The sequence below is a fragment of the Pan paniscus genome, chromosome 12, assembly GCF_029289425.2.
Source record: "Pan paniscus chromosome 12, NHGRI_mPanPan1-v2.0_pri, whole genome shotgun sequence".
Classification (NCBI taxonomy): domain Eukaryota; kingdom Metazoa; phylum Chordata; class Mammalia; order Primates; family Hominidae; genus Pan; species Pan paniscus.
Genome location: NC_073261.2, coordinates 119,778,553 through 119,796,168, shown reverse-complemented (window position 1 = coordinate 119,796,168; position 17,616 = coordinate 119,778,553). Strand labels below are relative to the sequence as shown.

At 40.3% G+C, this 17,616-nt stretch overlaps 1 long non-coding RNA gene across 1 annotated transcript; it reads right to left on the bottom strand.

Moving 5' to 3' along the window:
• Positions 1–10,515: 10,515 nt before the first annotated feature.
• Positions 10,516–12,197, bottom strand: LOC130541245 (uncharacterized). Its single transcript, XR_008955290.1, has 2 exons — positions 11,997–12,197; positions 10,516–11,010 (listed from the first exon to the last, which is right to left on the bottom strand). It is a non-coding gene; the product is annotated as an uncharacterized LOC130541245 (long non-coding RNA).
• Between the last annotated feature and the right edge of the window lie 5,419 nt (positions 12,198–17,616).

The window sequence follows — 17,616 nt, the reverse complement described above, 5'->3', positions numbered from 1 at the left end:
AAACCAGTCTGGACATCGGAATCACCAGCAGGCTTACCTTTCCTTCTCTCTTGCACAACATCTATAGAGGAGCATCCCCACGGCCAGGTGTAAAGCTCCCCAGGTGGTTCTCATGATCAGCAAAGCATGAGAAATACCAAATTAGAACACCCTAACCATAGAAGCAGACCTATTTACATGCATCAGAAATAATTACTTAAAGGATAATTAATGCTTTCATAATCATTAAAGGATGAGATTGGATACATGTTATTCAAAAGTGTATATGTTCCAGGGAAGAATGGGATGTCAAAGCCATCAACCTCTCGAGTTAAATATATGCAATGGAAGTCTAAATCCAAAGAGCTAAGCTTAGATCCTTGCTGCTGCAAGTGTCTACTGCAAACCAGCAGCACCGGCATCAACTGGGAGCTTGTTAGAAATGCAGGTCCACTCAGACCTACTGAATCAGAATCGGCATGATAACAAACTCCCCAGGCCATCTGCATGGGTAGAGAATTTTAAGAAGTCTGATGACAGCAATTCTTTACCTCGACTACACATTAGCATCACCTGAGGCATTCCTCAAAGTGCCGATTCCAGTTCCCCACCCAGAGCAATCCTATCAGACTTTACAGGTGGATCCCCATCCCACTGGTCCTTTTCAACAAATAGCTATTTTTGTCCTGTAATTTATGTTTATGTTACAGAGGAGAAGGATTTTCCCTACATTATATAGGCAAGCCAGCAAAGACCTTCTTCCACAAATTCGAAAATGGAGTTCATTGTGCCTCTTTAGTACCTGTGTGTGGGGACAAGCCTCGTGTGCACTGGTAGAGGATGGACTTCTGGCTCTGACACCTTGTGTATACTTGGGCCAGCTCCTTCATTTCTTCTTGTGTATAAGAATAGACTGTGGCTTTGCCCGTAATGAAAGTAAGACAAATTGCCTCCTATAAGCCTGCACGCAGCTATGACCAGTACCTCTCACTGTGGAAGGTAATTCAGTTGGAGTCTGTCTCTTCAATTTCACCCAGGGATAAGACATTTTTTTCATTTTTTTTACATGTGGAGTAATTAAGCTAATACTTAAGTATAATTCTGTCTCTAATTGTAGACCATTAGTGATTTTTTGTTATTTAGAGAGACAGAAAAGAACCAAGTAAATATTTCATTTACTTGGTACCTAAATTTTTCCTAATATTTAGGTACATGTATGAGTACAGCCTTAAAAATTAAAATTTGCCTTAAATAGGATTTTATGAGTTCCAGAGCCTTATAAAAGTCAAGTTCAGTTAACGTGTTCAAACCCACAGAAGAGAATGTTCAATGTATCAATTCAAATTTTCCAGGTGCAGATGGGGTGGTAAGAGGGCAGTTTCAGTGGCACCAAACACGGACATCACGGAATCAGTGTCAGATATTAATCTCTATACTTTTCTTCTTCTAAACTCTCATTCAAAGACTGCTAATTCTGAGGAGAGGATTTGCTTTTGTTTTGGAAGAGTTCTCGTAGTATTATCTGCTGAATGACCCTAGCACTCCCCTTCTCCACTTGAGATTATAAGGAAACCAAAAGATAAACAAAAAATTGTCATCTCATTTTAAAATAACATAACCTCATCATGTCTACTTATACTCATCCAATAAGCTACAATGTCCAGAATATATTTACATACATCACCATATTACAATAGCTTCTGCATCATTTTTTAAAAGTTTATACATAGGGAAACCAAAATAATTTTAATATTTCACATACACACATTGATTTGGAGATTACTTACCCTTGAATCACTGCTCTCAAATTATTGAAGATTCAAAGTTATCCTCAAGTTCTAAAAGTGACTTGGGAGCGCCTACTAAGCAGGTGGTCCTGCAGAATGGTCAGGCATAGAACAACTAAAACATAACACAGCCTCCTTACTCAATAAGCAGAGAGTTCACTTGCTGAGGAAAAAAAAAAAAACATTAACTGTGAAACAGCAAAATGGAATGACACGTATAATAGCACAGAGAATAAGTCAAATAATGAAAGTTTTAGGACATGAAATGATGGACACAAGGAAAGGGAACCCTTCAGTGGGAAATGGGGTCCAAATCTTTACTTCTTTGCTTTACCCCATGGTGAATCCTGGGTCTTGCTGCACTCAGATGGGACAGGAGGACCTTGCTTAACATCTCCAAAGACCCCTCCAGGGCTAAAATCAACCATTTGGGGTGAGCAGATTTCATGTTCTATGTGGGGCCTGGGCTGCTTACTGCAGATGAAAAGGATTTGGATGCTAAAGTAACCCAGAAGAAGAGGCTTGAGAAGCATTTGGTAATTCGTAATGCAACAGAAATTTCAATCGTGACATCTTCACTCCAGTACTTCTCTGAGTCATAATAGTCCTCTTCAGTTAACGTAGCTTGAAGTCGATTAACTGCAGATCCTAATTCTGAGTGCTCTTGGTTCAAAGTGCACTTGTGTGCTGCATAAATTCCCTCACCACCATTTACTGGTATCACAGTACTTATCACATGGCGTTCCAATTTTCTGTGAGCACATCTGAATGCAGACCTAAACTACAAGGGTAGGGGCTATTTTTATTTTTCTATTTTTGTTGTTGCTGTTTAATTAGTCTTTGCAATTCCCTCTGAATTTAGTCCAGGGCCTCATGTCTCATAGACGCTAAATAAATGATTGCCGAGTCTGACCCACTGCTAAACAGAATCAGGGAGAAGCAAGGCGCAGAGCAATGTTCATCCAGGAACTCCTGTAAGACCCCTGCCAGCTGGGCTGTCTCTCTCTCTCACTTTTTTTTTCCCCAACCTCAGGGGAATGAGCAGTGGAGGAGGACTCCAAGGAATAGATACAGAGGGAGAGTTGTGCGTTGTTCATTTAGACCAGTGGTTGCAAAATGACAGCCTGAAAGACAAGTCCAGCCCAGAGCAGTTTTGGGTTTGGCCACACCCCAGCAGTGTTGTGCAGGTAACCACAAGCTCCACCCAGCCCTATTGTGCTGCCTTGCCACCACACTGATGGTAGGTTACCAGCCCTGCCTCTGAAACCGTTTGAGTTTATAACCCTAGATCTAGAAAGATATCAGAACCAAGGAAAAAAAAATAGATTAAACATCTGTCTGCTAATGGTTTGGACTGACAATTTATTTATTTGGAGGCTTTTAAAACACGTTTAAGCAAATACAATATGGTTCTGAAACAAAAATCAGGTGGTTTCTCTGTGGCTCTTACCGCATCCAACTGCCAAGATATGAAATTTGGTTACCAGATTGTAAGAAGTGATTTTGAGTCTCCATGATTCTGAGACTTCTAAAAAATAATTAGGGAAACAGTCATTGGTCCTCTTTCACATGCTCCTTGTTTTTCACACCTTATTTTCTCTTGGATTAAAATGAATTTTTAAAATAAGCATTGGCAAAGATGGGAATACATCTTCTCCACATAAACACAATATAGACACTCCATTCAGATTCTTTCTTTGAAAATTAACCATTTATATTGTGACCTGTGCAAAGTTTTTGAACCTCTATTGAGTCTTGGTTTCTGCATTTGTCAAGTAGGTGTAATGTCAAGATGCCTCATGCAGTTATCTTGAGAATTAGAGAACTAACACTTAGAGTTTTTGCTATGTTTCAAGCCCTTGTGTAAGTGTTATAAATGCATTAGCTCATTTAAGTTTCCAATAACTTTAGGGATTAGGTACTATCATTATCACTCCATTTTATAGGTGCGGAGACTCAGGTGCAGGGAACTTGGGAAAATTGCCCAGTTTATGCCTACTGAGTGGTTGACTCAAGGATCAAATTGAGGCAGTGAGAGTCCAAACCCCACACTCTCAGCCTCTCTGTTCTCTCTCCACGAGGAAACGTGCCTTGTACCTATGAAGCATTCACCAGAGATCGGTGCTTCCTTCTCTCCAACTTCTCCCTGATATCGTCATCTGATAGTTCATTAGAAATTGGACGGAAGATTCTACATTTCTAAAACAATGTAAAAATATCATATGTGATGTTCCACAAAGGCAAGATATCCAAAAATATTACAGAATCATTTTTAAATTTTATTTCAAATGTTGGGCCCAGCTACAATTATTTCTGTACCCTTTTATCCAAGATCAGAATTTCATTCATCAATATCGCCAATGCAGCAAAACTGGTGTTTTAGCTACATAGGTCAAGAGAATTCATTTACTTCTTAGTAGACTGCCTCATTTATTTCATATTTTTGAATCCTGAAATACTCTGATGATGTAACTACAAATAACAGAAAATTTTGTCTTACATGCCCAAACTTATTTTTATGTTTATTATTTTTATATTTTTTAGAGACAACATACTGCTCCATTGCCCATGCTGGAGTGCAGTGGTACAATCAGAGTTGACTTCAGTCTTGAACTCCTGACACAGGTGGTCTTCCTACCTCAGCCTGCTGAGTAGCTGGGACTACACTTGCTCCGTGTGTCACTATTTTTGTTGTTGTTGTAGAGACGAGGTCTTGCTATGTTGGCCAGTCTGCTCTCAAACTTCTGGCCTCAAGCGATCCTCCCACCTCAGCCTCCCAAAGTACTGGAATTGCAGGTGTGAGCTACCATGCCCAGTCCTTATTTTTAAAATAAAAACTTTTTCTGCAGAGTGGTCTGTATTATAAATGATCTTTTCACAGATTGGGACATTATTGCTAATTGTTTAACCCATTCTTGAGAGATGAAGCTAGTCATGTATGCTGAGTTATGCAACAACACAGAATGTTGCCAAGCCTGCCAAGAAGTGCACAACCATTCTTATCTTAAGTAGACATGCAGCTTTTCAGTCTTTTGTCATTTGCTTTGGGGGGTTTGTAAAAAATATTTGGGGAAACAGTCATTGATCCTCTTTCACATGTTCTTTGGTTTTCTCTTAAAATTATGTCATAAGCTATCGATTCTTGCTTTGTTAATGTGCTCACTTCTCTCAGACATGCATGCCCATCCAGGCCTTCTTATGACAGCGATACTGAGAAATCTAATGAGCAGCTCAGAATTCGGTGTTGATTGTAACAGTAAATAAGTATAGAGTAGGGCCTAAGGGGTTCTTTTATAGGTGAGTTGCATACACTTTCGTGCATAAATTCAGATAGCTCATATTCTCATATTCAAGTAGTTCACATTCTCATGAGTTGCACATGCTTTCATGCACAGATTCAGATAGCTCATATTTTCACAAGGTTATTTGGCTTGCTTTAAGGTTCTTCCTAGTGTTATAGACAGGTAAGACTGTCAGGTGAGTGACTGCTAGATAAAAGAAGATTTACTGTATTGTCTTGACTATCAGTGTGCTCAAAAGGGAATAATCATTTTGCAGTAGCTCCATTTACTTGTTATACAGGCTAAATGCTCTATTGTAATTATCCTTCAAAACATGTGCCTACATCTGATGACTGGTCTAGACAAGTGACATTGATGGGTGTAATTCTGTCAGTCACAATCATCTTTCTGAAAATGATGGAAGACATGAACCAAGGACTCCAAAAGGACTCCTGAGCTTTCAGTGGTCCTGATCCTTTGACTGAAAGCTCTTAGTTTCAGCAAGCTCTTTGCTTGGAAAGAGAGCTGGCTCAGTGTCAGAGACAAGCTAAAAATGGCTGGGCCTTAACAGGTAATTTCAGTGAGTTATAATGAAAAGCCGCCAGCGCCTGAGTGTCTGTTGACATAACTGAGATGACAAGATGACAAACACCGAACTGAGGAGCTTGTTGTCATGTTAGGAATGGATTCAATTAAAAATACTTTATCAAATTAAAAGGATTACAGAGGATCCGGTGTGTTCCCGAAAGCCTGCTAAGGACATTAATCACAGGAATGACTGAGACCTGGTCCCTGCATGAAGACACTCTTGGAACATGGCCACCGTGGCTCTTTAGGCGATGAATCCCTGGGATATTTGAAAAATTAGGCCGTGATTTTACTGCCAAGTCATCAAAAATTGCCCTTAGGCAATTGATGCTTAAGCAAAGAACATTCCCCTTCTTAACATTTTTAGATAATGGGTAAGAATTTGCTTTATGAAACTATTGTTAGGAAATCTGATTTATTTTTTCTTGATTGCTCTTAGAACTCCACCCTATTGCCTGGTTACCTTCTCTGTCCTCCAAGGAGGAGGGTGGCCAGCAGAGCTGGGACATTTTTCCTGGCAATGACGTTTTAATGTTCAGGCTATTTGTCATCTCCTAGAATTTCGTCCTTCACTCTGCCCATTTTTCTTTTCAGCTCCTTAAAGAGGTATGACAAGAATCTTAAAAGAGGTCAAAGTTAGAACAGATTCTGAATTAGTGATATTGTTTCCAGTAGAGGGAAGTCCTTGAAAAGGGTGAGTCAAATAGCACATATACCTCTTCATAATATAATGTCTACAACGGAGGCCTGGAAATTCTACTAGGTGGGTTGTCATGGACACGTGTAATATATTGCTTATGGGTCAAGATTTCAGAAAAAAACAAATTTGGTATCAGGTTGAAGAGCTCATATACTTCGAAAACTTTATGAAAAAGCAGGCAACTATAAAGATGTTTCTATAACCAAGAAAAACGTGAATCAGGGAGAGTAGCCAATGTGTTTCTTGGTATGAAATTAGATTATTTGGCTAAGTGTGCTAGTGTGATGATGATCTGAAAATTTGAATGATATCATTTGATACATAATTCATTTGTTCCTTTTTCCATTTATTCAACACTCACTGAGCATCTAATGGGTCCCAAGCATGTATTAGATACTGAAGAATCACCAGCAAGTAAGCCTCTTCTCCACCCTCAAGGAGCTTAGAATCAAAATGGTGAGGTGCAGAAGGTATTCTTTCCACATAGTGGTTGGGCAGAAAAATGTTCAAGAGTTACAACATCACCAAAGAGGAAGCCACCAGTTCTGCTGGGTGAAGACCCATAGAAAGCTCTGCACGCTCAGCTGTCAGGCAAGACCAAGTGTTCATCAACCTGCAAGGACTCTGCATATTTATCAGATGTGTGGACAAAATTTGCAGAATGTCTGCTGGAAAAGTAGGTACTGACAGGATTGCTGTCAAGTTTACCAGATTTTAAAGGGCACAACTTGATGTATTGTGGTGGAGAACTGCAGAATGTTTCAAAGCACAGGAAGGAAAGGTTCAGGTTTCAATTGTAAAGGTCAGTGTGATGGCAGGGGAAAGCATGGATTGAGGAAGGGTAAGGAGTGGGCGTGGGGCTAGCAGTCCTCCATCAGGGTGGAGAAGGAAGATATGATTGAGACTCTGGCCAATGGAGTGAAGAAGGGGCCAGGGATTTCTAAATGAAAAGTGACATACTTAACAACTAACGACACATGGGGGAAGTGGAAAGAGGGACACCTAGGAGATCTGGGTGTAAATCTGAGTGTAAAAAAAAATTAATTGATACAAGAATGGGGGAATAAATGGGACTGAAACAACTTACAGTATCCAGTGCTCACTGGTGTCAGACTTCATGCTAACCCCTTTGCATGAATTATTTTATCTATACAATAACCCTAAGGAAGAAGGCACTATTAAGGTTTGCATTTTAAGAGAAGAAAATTAAGGCTTAGAAAAGTTATGCAATTCTCCCAAATCATATAATTATTAAATGACAGAAAGAGCAATAAATAAATCCCTGCCTCACTCAGACCTGTGGTTCTACAAAGTCGTAAAGGCTGGGCATTCTGGATTGATCCTTCCTTTCTTCTGCCTCTCCTCAATGGAATTCAGTTCCATTCTCCTCAATAGAATCCGAAGTTTTAAAGGAAAAGATCTGGATCCTATCTATTTCAAATGTCCCCTGTTACCCTTTAAGTGCCTCGTACATAGTAGGTATGAAATGAAAGTTTGTGATTGGGGATATAATAAACTTTGGGCATAAAGCTGGTGACACCAGTGCTATAGAATGTCATGTCATTATGTGTGGATATCTTTCCCTTGAGTTTTTTATTCATTCCTGATTGTTCTGTCCTAGAGCAAAGCATTATGCAAACAATGACAGTAGTTACTGGGGAGCTTGAACATGCCATGAACATGCCAAGGGACTGGAAGGAGCACATGTGGGTTCTTATGCCTCTGTCTCTCAGACCCAACCCCAGCCCTAAAACCCAGATGCTGGGTCTGGACCTAGGATATCCCACTGCCATTGGCAACTCTTCTCTGTGAGCTTCTGTCAATGTGGGGCTAAGAGAAGGGGTGGCGGAGGAGCAGGGACCTGCTCTTTTCTTTCTGCTTCATGCCCTTCTCCGCATCACCCCGGGAAGCCTTCTTCCCCAGGCAGCACGAGGGCTCATTTCAATTTTTGCTTTTCCAACACCCCAAAAATCAGCCGCAATGCACCACCTACTGGGTCGGTCAGTGTTCCCTCCCAGCAGTTGGGGGCCCACCTGCACGTGACATCTAGCCCAGGCTTCCTTCAACCTCTGCAGCCCTAAAGGTGCCAGCTGCTCCCTGCAGTGGTTAATATGCTCTGTGTTGACTCCATATCCCCTTCTGCCTTTGTTGTCCTTCAATACCTGTTCAGCCACTTCCTTCTATTACAATTCTCTCTGTTAAAATAGCTGGCATCATTCCCGTTTTCCTGAGAATACCATGACTGAGAGAGACCAGAAGGTATATTTCTCCCCTTACGGCTGATGGAAACTTTGCAGGCCTCTAGCAGAAAATTCTCATAATCTGGAGGCAACTCTCTGACCTGATGTAGTAGCTGCCCTTGCACTTGGTAAGGCGAGACTCAGGAGGCCTGAGTAAGCCCGAGCATCAACAAGGCTGTAACTATAAAGAAAGGAAGGCACTGCCACTGGGGTCAGAAAGGGCTGCCTCTGTGGCTACACCCTCCTGGGGAATTTAACTGACCTAGTGTGCTGAACATCAGACAAGAATAAAAGAACAACTGAATTTGTTAACTTGCCCTTCTTCCATAGTATACTCTTTTTTTTTTTTTTTTTAGATAGGATCTTGCTCTGTCACCCAGGCTGAAGCGCAGTGGCTGATCTCAGCTCACTGCAAGCCATCCTCCCACCTCAGTCTCCCCAGTACCTGGGACTATAGTCATGCCACTGTGTTCAGCTAATTTTTTATATTTTTTGCAGAGACAAGGTTTTGTCATGTTGCACAGGCTGGTCTTAAACTCCTGGGCTCAAGTGATCCTCTTGCCTTGGCCTCCCAAAGTGCATGGTAGATTATTTTATGCATTAGCTATTCAACTCCCTCCTAAGTGATCTAATAGAAATGGTGCCTTAAAATTATTTCTGAGTCAAGCACTCCTACTCTAGAGAGATTGTGTAAGAATAGATTTTATTATTGGTTTTCTTAAACATAATTATTTTCTATGATCTTCAATATCTCCCTCTAAAAGACAGAAACCTCCCTGGTCCACAACATCAGTGCGCATCCTCGCAGTGTTTAATGAGTATCTGCTTTGTTTCAGCTAATCAGTAGTTTTTACTGTGTTTGGCACCAGCTGACAAATGGCAAGCCAGAAAAAACTACTGTTTAAATGCCAGCAGAATCCCCCAACGGGTTGTTAGCTTAAAAAAAGAAAATTACCTTTGGTCCTTCTCCATATCGTTGAGCATTTGAGTCGTTTCATCAGAATCTCTAAAGGCACCATCCTAAGTGTTATTAAAGAAGAGTAAGTGGAAGAGAGGCAAGGAGATGGAAATCACTCAGGTTTGGCTGTATTGGTGCACAAAGATGGCTAAAGGGAATCACGTGACTTGCATCACCATCACTAGCTGAGTAAGTCAGGCTACAGCCCGATTATTGCATACATGTCAAAGGGCAATCTATCTGTCCTCTTATCATGCTTATGAACCAATTCAGAGAGACGAACTAATTTGCCCAATATTACACACCTAGTTGGAAACAGGGCTAGGCCTAGAATTCAGATCTGTGACATTCAAAATAAGGACACCTTCTACTCACTTATAGTTCATCCCTCACATTAAATTTAGGGGGTTTTTTGGTATTAATTAGAACAAGAAACAGCAATTTTTTTTTGGCAAAGGAACCAATAGAATATACTTTAAGCTTTGCAGCCATACTGTCTGCATTGGTCCATTTTTGCACTGCTATAAAGAAATACCTGAGACTGGATAATTTAGTTTTAAAAAAAGAAGTTAATTGGTTCCCAGTTCTGCAGGAATGTACAGGAATCATGTCAGCATCTGCTTCTGAGAAGCCTCATGAAATTTACAATCATGGTGGAAGGTGAAGGGGAAGCAGGCAGGTCTTACATGGCCGAGAAGGAGCAAGAGAGAAGGGGGAGGTGCCACACACTTTTACACAATCAGATCTTGTGACAACTCACTCACTTACTATCATGAATACAGCAGCAGAGAAATGGAGCTAAACCATTCTTGAGAAACCGCCCCCATTTCACCTCCCACCAGATCCCACCTCCAGCACAGGGGATTACATTTCAACATGAGATTTGGGTGGGGACACAGATCCACATCATATCACTGTCTATAGGTAGTCAAATGTGCCATGGTATCATGAAAGCAGCCATACCTAAACAAATGAGCATGGGTGTGTTTCTGTGAAATTTTATTTAGTTACAAAAACAAATCGTAGGTCAGATTTTGCGCACAGAGTGTTATTAGCTGACCCCTGAGTTAGGTCACAATAGCAAAGAGACCTCAATAGCTCACTTAAGCCAGTCAAAGTTCATGTCTCTCATACTTAAAGAATCTCAGTATAGAGTTCAGAGCTGATCGAACAATTTGGTGGTGTCAGGAACCCTGGAAAAATTCTTCTTCTTGCTGGCAAGTCTTAATGTAAGACCCTCAACTATTTTCCCAGCTATCTGCTCTAGCTCCATTTATCAGCTTTGAATTTCAGCCAGTAAGAATGGGAATGCAAGGAAATGGGGGACAGACCAATTTTCTTTAACAGCGAAGTCAGAAGTTGTTCACATTGCTTTTCTCCACACATGGCTGGTCACTCATCAATCACAGGGCCACCTCTAGCTAAAAGAAAAGTTGGAGATGTGCAGATTTTGGAAAGCCAAGAGCACTTCTATGTTCTATTGCCAGAGGAAGAAAGATAAAAAAAAAAAAGATGAAATAGATAAGCAGTGATTGTTCCCTCAGCAGATATTTTATTTACTAAGGAATATCTTAGAGAATGTGCCAAATATAGCTGCTTTTTTTTAGTCAAATAAAAACCAATATGCTAGCATTGCCTTTAAAATAGCTGCTTCAATACCGCTTTACCCGCTTTAAAAGGAAGTGTTGCTTTCCAGTAGAATAAGTGTAGGCTGTAGAGCAAAATCAATCTGGTTTTGTTCCACTATTCATTAAATATTAGGGAACCCTCAGTTTTCTTAACTGTAAAATGGGCCATAAGTAAATCAGGATTAAAAGAGAAGATTTATGTAGAAGTCCTGGTTCACAGAAGGACATCAGTTAATCAAAAAACGTCAGTTCCCCTCCATCTTTATTATAAAACAGGGAATTAAGTGGCATGTCAGTATATGACAAGCTAAACATGATCTAACTCTCACGTTGTGCCATATTTTATGCTGTATGACTCAGTTTTTAATGGGCTAATTCATCAGTACATAGCCAGCTGTACCACCCTCAAAGGTAACATAGTACAGAAAAAAGAACTGCCTTGGACTTCTGGGAGCATGGGTTTATTTTCTGACTTTCTGACTCACCTGCCTGAGGAATTGAAAACTAGAATTACGTACTTGGCATTCTGCAGGTCATTTTGAGGTTTCAGATTCCAATGTCTCACCAAGAAGCATTTCAATTCCATTTTTAATAAACTGAAAAGTGAGACTTTCTTAATATCTTTTTATAAGTGTCTGCACATATAATGACTCTCATCACAGCCCTTGGAATTTTTATTTGTAAAATGAATCAAGGGCACTTTCCTATCATGACTTCTTGTTGTACATGCCTGAATCAGGTGCACACATTGAGAAGCTACACTTGGTCAAAATTTTAATGTCGTATCAAGCGTCAATCTTAGAGAAGCAATTAAAGAAATTCATCCCAAACTCACCTGATGGCCCTGCCTGGACAGAGATCTTGGGTCTCCACTCCAGCTAATCAACATTCCACTGAGACAGCATTTTCATTTCTCCAGAACATGAATCTCTGAAAGAAAAAAGCCATTGATATAACTCATACCCTGGCCCAACCTTTATCCCCCTTCTTGCAGCTGAGACAGCTAGTTATTGATTTTCAGGCTTCCTACAGTCAGCAGCTAGAGCTAGTTTGTCAGGAAAGGTGAAAGAGGTAGGCAGGGCATAGGATTTATTTTGGAATTGATGCCCTGTGAGCAAAGTCTAAGTGGGAGTCAGACAGGTTAATGTGAGCAGAAAAGCATTCTGGAAGGAGGTGGCAGTGTTAACGGAAATGAGAAGGCACAGGACTGATGGCATGTGCAGAGAGCTGCAGCATGCTCTTGCAGGGCAGAGTCCCAGGGAGGTGGCAAGAGGAGCAGGAAAGGAACACAGCGTCAGACAAGCAACCTATCCTAGAGCTTCATTTTTTAGGCAATCAGACCAACAGAGGGAAACGAATGTGGTCAGGTCCAGCTTCCAAATGCAGCATTGTGCAGCTGCGTGAAGGTCAGTCTGAGTGGGCAGAGGCTGGGCTCAGGTCAGGAGGTCAGTGCACAGTTGTTTTGAGAGATGATGGAGATCTCAGTTGGGTCCCAGGTATCACTGTGGAGAGGATAGGGCAGATTCAATCATTACTCCAGAGGTCACAGCAGTGGGGCCTACCTGATTACACAGTGGTGAGGAAACAGATAAATAAACAGGAGGGGCCAGAGGAAGAGGGAAGAGGGAATTCATCTGAGAGAGATGTGCCTGGAGAGCAGAATGGCACAAGGATGGGCTCTAGGGAAGGCCACAGGTGAAGGGATGAATCATCCCAGAAGAAAAGAAACCCTTCTTCTCACAGGGAACAGAGAGCATTGCCAAGTGAGGGGACTTTTCAGGTTCAACACAACAATCCCCTTGTCTGTCTAGCCTTTATACACTCATCCTGTGGGGTGCTGTGTCCCAGTTTCTATAAAGCAAGCCTGCCCTTCATGCTTTGCTCCCTTCCTACAAGCCTACCTTCCCTTTCACTTCTCTACCTTGTTATGATGCGGCAGGAGGCCCGCACCAGGAGCCAACCAGATGTAACCGCCCAATCTTGGACTTCCCAGCCTATACAGCCATGAGCCAAAATAAATGTATTTTCTTTATAAATTACTCAGGCTCAGGTACTCTGTAATAACAACAGAAAAGAAACTGAGATAGATGCCCACCAAGAAAGCAGTCTATGATTTGAGATAGTATCATAAGTGCTATGTTCTGAATATGACCCCCAAATTCATATGTTGAAACTTAATCTTCAAAATGAGAGTATTAGGAAGTCAGGCATTTAGGAGGTGATTAAGTCATGTAGGTGGAGCCCTCAATGGGAATTAGTGAGTTCATAAAAAGGCTGAAGGGAACTAGCATTGGTCCTTTTCATTTTTTCCTCCATGTGAGGTTCCAGCATTTCTACTCTCTGGAGGGAAGAGCAACAAGATGCCATCTTGAAAGAAGAGAGATCAGGTCCTCATCAGACACTGAACTTGCCAACACCTTGATCTTGAACTTCCTGGCCTCTAGAACTGGAAGAAAATAAATTCATGTTTGTTATAAATTACTCATTTTTTAATAACAGGACAAATGGACTAACATTACAAAATAATAAGGGCCCTAAGAAAGCATAGTCACCTCCTTGACAGTGGACAACAAGAGAGTACATCCTGAATCGTCCTCAAGTTTGTGTCCCAGATATGTAGCCAATTTTCTCTTACCTATTTTCCCATATAAATAGGGAAACAAACCCTATTACCTAAATATTCCAACAAACCCTATTACCAAAAATATTTCAACAAACCCCATTACCAAAAATATTCCAACAAACTCCATTACCTAAAATATTCTGAGTTTTCCTATGTCTTGCAACATTCCAGTCATGATATTGGCTTTCTTAATTACAATTCCCATCGTCTCCCAGCTATGGTAGATTCACTAACTTTCCTAGAGTGAGAAACACCTCACCTGGTTTCTCACTCTCAAATTGTTCTCCATTGGAGTCCTCACATGTCTCTTCAATGTGACCTGGATACTTTATCCTCTGCCAGGAAACAGCTCTTACTCTAGACTGCTCCTGCATCAGAAAAAATAGTGTTCAAATAAGATTTACAGATCTCTAAGACACCAATTATTTTACCTCCAAACATCTGTAACACCCAGGGTCACTGTGTTGGCTTAATAGGAAGCCATCTACCTACTAAAATTTGGAGAAGCAAGAGATCCCCAAAATTATAATTTACATCCATCTTCTTCTTTAATGTCTAGAATTTTTTTGGCAACTAGTTATTCTGAGTGAAGAACTTTGTGCAGCGGAAAGAACAATATAATCAGAGTCTGGGGAACTTGGGTCCAGAGCTTAAACTCACCACATTATTAACCATATGACTTGGAAATAGTATTTAACTTTGTTGAACTTCAGATTCCCAGTGTGTAAACTGGAATTTTGACCCTTGCTTCCACAGACTACTTATGGGTTAGAGGGACTAGTAAAACTAGCGCTACATGTCATCTGTTACACAAGGCAGGCTTTCACACACCATCTCCAGAACCTTCCCTAAAGCTGATGGTGGTTACCTTAAGCACCTACTGTTATACTTGAATACAATTTTCATAGGTGGATATATATGTTACAGAACAGTGGGAACATTATATTATAACTATTTTTTTAAACTTCACTGTCTGCTTTTGAAGGTGACAACATAATTTATATTAGTGGGAGTATGTCTCATTTATGAAAATACTTTCATGGCCTTTAGGTTATGTAAAGATCTTAAGTAACCAAACCCAAACCAAGTGTACAAGGAACTTAAAGGAAATGAGAGAGAGAGAGAGAAAGAGGGAGAGAGAGACAACACTGAGGAATTACTTTACAGAGCAAGTTTTCCCTGGGGTGGGGAGGACACATCACTGTAGAGATTTTATTTTGGTCTTAAATGTTTTTTTTTTTTTTCTTTCTTCCCCTGGTAGATGCAAAAATGGGGTATGAGGGACCTGGGACTAGGGAATGAGTAAAACCAGGAGAAGAGGGCTCTGTTCCAAGGAGAAAGAAATCCAAGCAATGGGGTATAGGGTCAAAGCAGAAGTAGCCATTGGGGAACTCCCAGAAAAAAGGCATGGTCAACAGTTAACAAGGTTTTTTGGATTTTGTTTTTAATGGTCAACAGATATTAAGTTCGGGGGTGGGAGGGGGGTTGTTTTTAATTATTTTACTAAAGAGCTTTGTTAACTATTACAGTTCCTCAGTTTTGTCAAGCAGAATGAGGGAGTGACTTGTGTCCATGCTAGAGATGGGGTAGTGGGAAAACACATCTTTCCTTCCTGCCAGACACCCTTGAGGACCCTGGAAAAGACCACAGCAATTAGAGACAAGCAAGAGTGAGGCATAAGTGAAGCCTGGAGCTTACGTCTGGAGGGAAACCCAACAAAATGTATCTGTGGAAGGTGTAACCTGCGGGTTCCCAAAACCTCAGTATTCTCAGCAAATCAAGGGAAGAGAGCCCAATAAAAGCAGAGAATTTCTGCAGCTGCATGCACAGTTCAGATATTCTACTGAACATGAGTCTATCATGAGATGCTGATGTCCAGCAAACCCAGAGGCACTTTTCAAATCCTCACAGGTGGAAGTCCTGTTGCATAGACAAGGTAATACGATGCAGGATGTAGTGAAAAACAAAAGTTGGCTTTAGCCTGTGTGTACTGAGTAAGTAGATTAAATTAAGGACTCAATTTCATCAATTATAAGCACTTGTGAAGTTGCTGTGAGAGACAGAGATGATATTTGTAAGGTGGTTGGACATATTTAGTAAACAGTGCCATTGCCAGGTGTCTGCAGAAATGCATGCCCCATACCAACTGCAGCTAATGGCAACTCAATGAGGCAAAAATGGAGAGTTTACTTTCAGATACCCTATGTTTGAAACACAGCCTTCTTCAGGACAGTGGTTGCCACGCCTACATTGAGTTGAGAGCCTTAGACTCCATAAGCATTCAATATTAAATAGCAAAGCTCTTTCCACACTACCTAGCAATTTATTTCTGGGTTAATATAAGGTGATAGTTTCAACCTATAAATCCCATTAAGTTTGAATCCCAGTTACTTCAAGATAATGCATAAGAAACGAGGTTGTCATGGCAATTTAGATCCGAGATTCACACCCAATCCTAGACACTAGATCTGGGGCTCAGGAGACAGTATGTTTTCCATGCTTTATTTCTAATACCGGAATTATCTTCTTCCAGCATCCAAAACCCTACTGATGTAGTGTCTGTGAGGCAGAGATTGTCTTTTCAGATTGGCCAAATAGTGTTCTCGGATGGTAATCAGAAATACAATATAAAACTTTTTATATTGAGAAATTCATATTGGAAAATTCTATGTATCTAAAACCTTTTAGTAATGACTGTCTTTTAATCTAATATATAGTTTGAGGTAAATATAGGGATAATTTTCAAGCACACTTTCCTGGACAAATGTGTGATACCAAACTCTGAGCTGTTCTAAATAAAACCCTTTCATTAGCTAGTGCAAGGCTATATTTTCAACATTCAGCAAATAAAATATACCTCTCACATTTGAGAACTCTGTCACCAAATTTAACTTAGACACATTTTTCAGATTCCTCTTTCTGACATGATTACTTATACCATTGAAAGGTACACATATGTCCTAAACTATTTGAATTGTGACTTCTGTACAAATAAGAAGACCACTTTATCATGAGACCTTTCAGAAAGGTTAGAGGTTCTAAATTGTTTACCCTGTTGGCCAAGAATGTGAGAGCACAAGAATTATATGCTTTTACATGCCATTCTAGCGATTTCCAGTACCCTTTTTTGACAGTTTTGCTTTTTTCATGCATTTATTGTTTTCAAAGAGCAAAGGTCTTTAAATTCAGGGACAGAGCTCTCAGCTTTTAGATTGGCAGACCTCAGGGTTTGTCTACTCACATGGGGGCAGAAGCACCATAATTGCTGGTTGGTCCTGACATTTTCTTGATCTTTCTGTTTTCAAACACCACTTACCACTTTATCTAAGAAAATGCTTCTTCATAAGGAATATATTATTAATATTTCCAAGGGTATAAAATGACTTTCAGTCCTATTGACATGCTCTCATATATATTGTCTGCACTTAAAACAAAAATCATTAGGCTCTGGGAGCATTTTTATAAAGACCAAGCTGAGAAAGAGAAACATTAAAAATGTGTTTGCATGATGGCTAACATCATTTAGAAAGTGTTCTTGAAAAGAACAATTAACTATATTCAAAATAACAGTATTTGAAGGTACTTCTATTCTCTCTGTTGTACAGATGAAAAGAGTGGAATTTAGGAGTGTTCTGAGGATTTCCAAATTCACAAAGGCAATATATCACAAGCCATAATTAAACATTCTTTGGTTGTGTTCATTTATTTATTAAATGAAACTAATACATGCCAGATAGTTCAGCCTCTTTGCAAAGAGACAAGATTCATTGTCCCACTCTTTAAGTTCATAATTTCTTAGGCAGACAAATGTGTTACCCAGTAAGTTGCCATA